The sequence below is a fragment of the Otolemur garnettii genome, unplaced genomic scaffold, assembly GCF_000181295.1.
Source record: "Otolemur garnettii isolate 467f Iridium unplaced genomic scaffold, OtoGar3 scaffold00248, whole genome shotgun sequence".
In the NCBI taxonomy this organism is placed as follows: Eukaryota; Metazoa; Chordata; class Mammalia; order Primates; family Galagidae; genus Otolemur; species Otolemur garnettii.
The window spans coordinates 1,371,394-1,379,686 of record NW_003852643.1 but is presented as its reverse complement, the minus strand read 5'-3'; the positions used below and the strand labels follow the sequence as shown (position 1 = coordinate 1,379,686).

The 8,293-nt window shown below is 39.3% G+C and overlaps 1 pseudogene; it reads right to left on the bottom strand.

Annotated features, from left to right (window-relative positions):
- Window positions 1-7,533, bottom strand: part of LOC100943623 — a 30,882-nt pseudogene extending 23,349 nt beyond the window's left edge.
- Between the last annotated feature and the right edge of the window lie 760 nt (window positions 7,534-8,293).

The window sequence follows — 8,293 nt, the reverse complement described above, 5'->3', positions numbered from 1 at the left end:
AAAAAAAAAAAAAAAAGAAAATCATATCTCGGAGTTGTTTCTAAGGAGGAAACATTGGGTCTATGTTGATATTTAGCCATGCTGCTATAACAGGCTTTGCACACTTGTCCAAGACTTTGCTGAGGAGACCTGACAGGGCAGCAGCTAAAGGGGCCTCACTTCCATCTCCCATAGATGTTGTTCAGTGTCTCTGTTAAAATACAATTTGCCCTTAATCCTCCCCCAGCAGTGTGTAGAATTCTTTTGACTCCATAGTTTCAATTTAAACAGGATACAATGTAAGTGCAAACTCACTGATCAGGTTTTTTCTTGTCAAACTCTAGTATTATTCAAAGGCATATCCTGAGGGATAGTGTGGGACAATTGTGTTTGCATTTAGAATGTACATGTAAAATATGCCATTTACAAAGGAATAGATTGAAAGAATTAAGAGTAATCTAACATTCCAGCAATTGGATATTTACCCAATAATAATAATGTCTGGAAACTCATTATTGTATAGAGTTAGAAAAACAGGAGCTCTTGATTTTAGTTGACTGGAATGTACCACACTAAGGACATTTTGGATATCAAATAGATAGTAATTATTAAAAATATTCAATGTTCAGGCTCCTTGATAAAACAGTCACATTTGTGGGAATTTCTCCTCCAGAAACAGCCTGGGGAGGCCCTTGTCATCATCACTCATGTGTCTCCACTACTCAAGGCTAAACTGACCATTTCCCTAGCTGGCTCAGTATCTTCAGGACCCCTGACCCTGCTCTATCCATTATGCCATCCAAATGGGAAAATCTATCTCATTGATCACTACCCTGTCTTAATGGACCATGGAAGGATCCCCCCAAGCATTGATTTAGGCCAGTGCTCAGGTCTCTACTCCTCTACTCTTGGAAAGAATTGTAGCCCTCTGACTTCATCCGGGTGGAAGAGGAATCTCCCTTCCTCTCCCCTCTTTGTGTCCTCAGAGGCTCTCCTTTCCTTAACAGGGCTAAGCAACCCAATCCTTTCCATAAATTGATGTCTTTTCAAGGTACAAAAGAAACATTGTAACTTCAATGGCTTCTGATTTCAGTCTTGCTATAAACCTCCCCTGTGGCAAGGGGAAGGAGGATCAAGCCTGCTTCCTTACTGGAAATGCAGGTAGAGTACACACAGGGTGAACAGAGATTAACCTCCTTAAGAGTATATATCCATACACCTTTACTAAAGATCTGCCACTAGCAAGTCAAGATGTCCTGGCTGGCAAGTTTTACTCTTGTCTCTAATTGTGTGTGTGGTCAGCAACCCCTTTGGTGTCTGTCTCTGTCGTTAGGAATTTTATGTTGTCACACAAATGCATGAAGAAAGGATCTTCAAACCTCACCAGCAGGGTTGTCCTGAGATTAAATCCAGACAGTAGCATAAAGGACCTAGAGCTGGGCCTCTCTAAACAATCTACCTCATAAATAGTAGCTGTCTTTTCTCTCTGGATTAGGGAGTTTATGTATCAGCTTAATGTGTCCTGTTAGCCAGGGCCCCTTACTAGTATGCACATTAGAGTCACCTGGTGAGCTTTATTTAAACCCTCATCAGAAACTCCCTTGTTGGCTGAAATAGAATTTCTATGTCAAGCTATCAATATATAATAATATGTGCCTCAGAAAATGGATACATCCATCTGGCAGCAACAACTCTGGGTATTACCAGTGTTTGCCCTTTTTGCCCATTTGATTTGCTCATTTTCCTTATACTTGTCTCACTGGAAATACCATTGTCTCAACATTTACATAACCAAGGGTTTCTCCCCCAGGGTTGACAAAGTTAGCAAATAAAAATACAAGATGTCCACTGAATTGAGACTAACCAAATAATATTGCCATCCCTGTCGAGAGACACACATCTAATAGAGTATGCACCTATCCATCTATCTATTTGTCTATCTATCTATCATCTATTTATCTAAAGAAAAAGGAGATAGAAAGATTGGTTTATTTTAGGAATTGGCTAGCGCTATTAGGAAGGGTAGAAATCTCTAATCCATAGGGTATGTTTGTGGACTGGAGACCACGGAATAGCTGATGTTCACTTTAACTTCAAAGGCCATCTTTCAGCAGAACTCATTTTTCTTCATGGGAGATCAGTCATTTTATTCCATTCAGACCTCCAACTGATTATTTCTCAGCCTTTTGGCTAAAAACATATGTAGACCTCCAACTGATTAAATGAGGCCCACACACTTTAAAGATAGGTGGAAATCTGCTTTATACAATGTCTAATGATTTAAATTCTTATCTCATCTAGAAATATCTTCAAAGAAACATTCAGATCAATGTTTGACTATTTACCTAGGTACTATGGCCCTGTCAAATTGACACATAAGATTTATCATCAGATACCAAAATATTACTCATTGTTTATCTGAGTCTGAATTTTACTGAATGTCCTCTGGTATATCTGGCTATCCTACACATAGAGAATTCTATGGAGTATCAAGGTTGTTCAGGCAACAGGCCCAGCTGAGCTCCTAGCAGACACCTAGTGGTCATTCATGTGAGTGAGCTCTCTTGTATGTGCCAGACAAGTGGAGCCTTCAGATGACTGTAACCCCAGGAGACAGATACCACACAGAGAATAAAACACCCAGATGAGCCCAGTCAACATAGAGAATCCTGAGACAAAAAGTGGCTATCGTATGGGGACATGGGTTAATCAGAAATGAAAATCCAAAACATTATGGTTTTGATTAACTTGTTCTGTTGTTTTGTGGTCTGTTATTATTGAATAAGAAACAGACTCTTTTATCTTTAAAAGCTTAGTAGGAATTTCTAATAATTTTGATTATGTTAAGAGTGTTAGCTTCTATGTGGCTAGAGATTGATGAACATGTCATTAATTCCTACTTGAAAGAATTTCCAGGGGAAATTTTCAAGTATATAACTTTCCCACCACTATTGGAGTTTAGAACCTGGTCCTATAAAAGGAGCTTCCACTGCAATCATGTACATTAAGATAATGAGAGGATGTTGCTACAAACCACTCCATGAGGATGACCTCAGAGGATGGCTTACTAAGTATTCATTCCTAATAAGAGGTATTTTTTATTCAGTTTGACTAGTGTTTCTCAAAGAAAGTGTCCTGAAGCACTGTCTGCTGTTACAGGTATAGCTGTTGGCTAGGAATTCACTTTCCTTAGGCACACATAGACAAGCTTTCTTCACCAAATAGCAGAGAGATATGAAGTGCAGTCCTTGGCCTTTGTGACTATCCCAGTGCAGCACTGCTTGGTGGACAAGTCTGTCCTATTCTGGGATTCCCTTATAGGAAGCTCATGTACCAACAAGTCTAAGTCACATTTTCCAATAATGTCCAGTTCCACACCTCCCTCTTCACATGGCTTCAGCCCTGGCCCATCCACCAGAGTCCCTCCCCTGGACCTCTGCCATATTGTCCTCATGGTTATCCTCACATAATATCTTATCTCTCTCCAGTCCATTCTCCACACAATGGCCAGAGACACCCTCTGACAATATACACCAGGTCTTTTGTGAAGAATAAAATCTAGATATTTTTTTCTTTGGTCATATTTCCTATTTGGTTTAGAGCTCAGACTTGAAGAAGGAGGGCATTTCAGGGTCCCATTTAAGATCCAAGCATTGTGAAGCAAGACTATATGAATAGTTGGTGAGCCAATGAGAGACACGGAAAAGGGAGAAGCGCTGTGGGCCTATTGTAAGACCACCCATCAAGGGCAGCTTCCTACTAAGAGTTTTGAAGACAGAAAGCTTGAGCCAAGCAAAATGTTTCTCCTTCCCAAAGAGTATGTGCAGAGGCTAGAAAAGTTTTGTTTCTGTATGTCCATCCACATTGAAGAAAATTAAAGGAATGAGGGATAAGAAGTTTCTCAAGGCAAACCATTGTTTGATTCAGTTGACTAGGTTTCTGCCTACTAAATTACTGTTTTACTATAGGGCTGCTTTCCTGACATAACTCTGAGATATCTTAAGTACCTTTTTTTTTTTTTTTTTTTTTTGGTGTTTCTAGGTCATTTAGTGATATGACTGTGAACAATTTCTTAGTCTGCCAAGCATGGTAGAAGACCGAAGTCTGTGTTGTCTGGAGCTTTGTTTGCTTGAAAAGTGACCTTAGGAGAATATCATCAGCATACAGTGCCCTAGGGACACCTAGGGAGGTATCCTAGGGCTCTTGGAGATGAGCTAGTCCTCTCAGGGGGCACATGTAAAACATACACCATGGTAAGCAGTTAGCTGTCTGTGGCCAAAGACTAAGGCTACCTATAATTCTGTGACTAAATGATCTGGGAACACCAAAAAGTGTCATTAAGATATTTCAGACATATTTCAGGGAAGTATAGCTAGGATAAAATAGTCTATTACTGGGCAAAACCTTAGTCAGATGAACTATACAATGTTTTTTTTGACAAAGTTCTAATTTTCCCTACCTGTTATTTACTTCCACAGGAGTGGACATGCAGGATCAAAACATTTCTAACCTCTCTGGGCACAATTCTCTTAGCTCCCAGTTTAGCTCATCTTATTATTAAATTTTCTCAAGTGGTGGCCTGAAAAATGAAGGTGTTTTCTTTTCTGATAAAGGCAAGCGGACAGTGCCCTGTGCAGAGGCATTTACAGTGTGAAGGACAAGCCTGAGCTTCCTGGTAGCCCTAGAAACCTGACATCATTATGGTGATTCTGTGGGCTTTTGATAGAAACCTAGGGTAGCCTGGTGAGAGGAGCAGGGACTTACTTTCAGGTCTCTGGATTTACCTGAGGGGGTGGTTCCCTGCCTTGGGAGCTAAATATCCCTAGGATGTGGAGACACAAAGGTATCCCATGTCTATCTCTCTCTGCACCTGCTTTAGTATTTGATGTTCTAATGTTTCCATGAAGAGGTGGGACCCTCCTGGCCCCACTGAGGGTGGTGTCCTGCTCCAGGGTGTCCTGCTGCTACTTTCCTTGTGAAGGCAGGATGTGAGAGGATGAGACACATAATCACGCTGTCTCAGCCCAACCTTCCCCTCTGTAAAATGGGCATTCTGTCTCTGTTCAGGTAGCTCTTCTTGCTGGTGACTGAACTTCTATCAATCAGGTGTCTGAAAGGGACAAGTTCTACAGATTTGTGTCATGATGGCTGCTGAATTTTCTCCAGATTTGAGTAGAAACAGTCCTCAGGAGACCCAAACACATCCATCCCTGATGGAATATGGCACCTGATTCCAGTGAGTTCATAAATCCCAACAAAGCATTTTGTGGGATAGCTCCTATGAGGTTTTCAAACAGTCTAAAAGTAAAGAAGCTACTTTGATGTCATCATTGGAGAAGAGCCTTAGGAGATGGCATTGTTTCCCATCAGCAACTATAAGTTTTGTAGTAGCTTTATACGGCCATCTGAGTTATGTCTTATTTTATCATTAAAGAATGAATTTTTCACTTATAGAAGGAGTTTGTTCTTTAACATGATTTGCAATAATTTACTAATTAATTTTTTCTGCAATAATTTACTAATTAATTTTCTGACTACTTAAATAATAACCAGTGATTCCCGTGTATCTCTCAGATGAATGTTGATACATGCAGTTGATTATAAGTTCTTCCCAGCAATTTTAAATTATAAATGTGCATCCTTCCTTGGTTTTCATGTTTTTATCCATTTTTCAATGCATTTTTCTAAGACCCCCAAAGTTTTTCAAGTGTTCAAATTGTCAAAATGTCAGGTACAATAATTCAGTATTTGCGACACTAAGAATTACCTTATATTTGTTCTATTATGATGATACTCAGCTACATCCCCTTAAATAACCATATGTCTCTAAATACCATTATTACTTCCCAGGACATCCCAATTTCAGTTCTGTAATAACTAGGCTAGCTACCTGTCCCAACACACTGTTCCCAGGCCAACATAGCATGCTTGTCACCATATATTACTTTTTATGTCCTAGAAATTTATTTAAATTGAACCATAGAGGGTTTTTTATTAACGAGAACCTGTCTTCTTTATTTTTAGATTTTTTTCATTTTATTTCATATGTCTATTGATGTATTTCATTATATTATTGATTGCTAAATAGTATTCTGTTATATGGCTGTACGAAAAGTTTTATTATTTATACACTCCTTGATAGACATTATGGTTAATTTTAGTTCAGGGCTCTTGTAAATACAGATGTTGTGAATGTTTGTGAATGAATCTTTTCATGGAAATATGCTTTCTCATACATAAATACAATTAAAAAAACTTATATAGAAGTAGAAAGAAAAAACAAATGAACCATCAAGACATGAAAAAATGTGGTCAAAATTTAAATATATATTTCTAAATGGAAGAAGACAATCTGAAAAGTCTACATACCATATGATTGTAATTATATGACATTCTGAAAAAGTACTACAAAGACCTCAAAAAGATCTGTTGTTGCCAGGATTAGAGCGAAGGGAAGGATGAATGGGACAACAGAGGATTTTTGTATGGCAATGAAAATACTTTGTGTGATACTATAGTGGTGGAAACATCTCATTGTACACTTGTCCAAATCCATAGAATGTGTAACATCAAGAGTGAATCCTAATATAAACTATGAAGTTGGGTGTGTCAATATGGGTTCATCAATTGTCACACTCTGAAGGGGGATGTTGACAATGGAGAACACTGTGCCTTTGTGTAATGCTGGGGGAATCTGGGAACTCTGTATACACAGGAATATTCATATTGTTAGATGAGGCCCTGCACCGGAAGATAGCCAGGCTCACACAGAGCAGGGACGATATAACCTATAAAGACACCACCCTGACCAGCCTCAGAGGAAGGAGTCACAGCCAGCATGAGCAGGAGCTCCAGTACCTGCTGTGGCTGAGGGCAACATGGCCTGCCCTGCCCACCACCTCCCCTTCCCACATTGCTGTGTCTGAGGATTGAAAACTTCAACCCCCATGCCTTCTTCGGGATGTTTTCTGAGAAAGAAACAAAAGTGTTGAAATGTTTGTTCTATAATCCCTACCTGTCACTTACCCAAAGGCAGGAGGCAATAGCTAATCCTGCTAGGAGAAAGCGGGGACACACTTGGTAGCTTGGTTAGCTTATAAAGACAGTATGTGTTCAGACTTCAAGGTCTCTTCTCCAATTCTGTAGAGGAACCCATCTCATTTGAAAAGACATATTTTCCCTGAAATATGTTTTGTTCTGTAATAAATGTATTTTTCTGGTGATTACTTTATATTTGTGGCCACTCCCTTCAGCTAGGCAACAGTGCTCATTCTTGACACTAGGAGCCAGGAACCAGGAAACATCCTTTTTCAGAGGGACCTAACAATAACACCAATAGTAAATCAAAAATTGAAAAATTTGCCAATTCCCATAAAAGATGCACATATTGAGAAATACTATACAATGTAATACGATCAACCAGCCTTTTGAACCTTACCTCCCATCTGCCTGCATGTTGTCTGCCAGACTCCAGTCACTCCAGCTTCTCCTCAGCTCCTGAATCAATGGGTTCCCACTCACAGCACAGATGCACTGACAAAATCTCCTGTCCATGTCTGGCTTCTTCTTGTCCTTCAGAACTCAACTCAAACCTCACTGACAGAGACATTCATAGACAGCCCTATCTATAATAATCCCTGTCTGCCATATTCTACTATTCATGCTTATTTTCTTCAAAGCCCAAAGTCTCATATGAAATTGCCTAATTTGATTTGTTTACTAACTTACTACCAGTTTTACCATTTTAGAATAACTCCAGGGTCCCTGTCTTATTTTCTGTGCTGTTATCCCAGTGCCTAATTTAGCATCTTACATATAAATTGCTGAATCAAAATTTCTTAATTACCTACTTGATAGACCAAAGAAGACACATATTTAATGTTGAGTATAAGGGGCAACAGACAATGAAATTAGGCATCAAAGATTTTAATGAACCTTGTTGCAAATCTACGGCAGGGCTTCTCAAATTTGGTTGACTACCAGAACTAACTGGAGAAATAACTCAAAATGTAGACAAATTCCAACCCACTTCTCTGGTGTAGATTCAGAGTTATGGTGTGCTGAGAGTTATGGTTATCTGCTGTTTTAACAAGTAAGCCCGAGGAAATTGAGAAAGTTTTCCATAGACCTCACTTGGAAAAATTGAGATCTCAACAGCCTATATTATAATACCATTAATTTACTGGTGACCATACAAGGTTCTGAGCCACCATGAGTGTCTCTGTTAATGTAATTACTCTAAACTGCACTGGTCCTTGCCTTCCTCCTAAATCCTCAGATTGTTTCCCTACATGCGATCACACTTACACTCCAG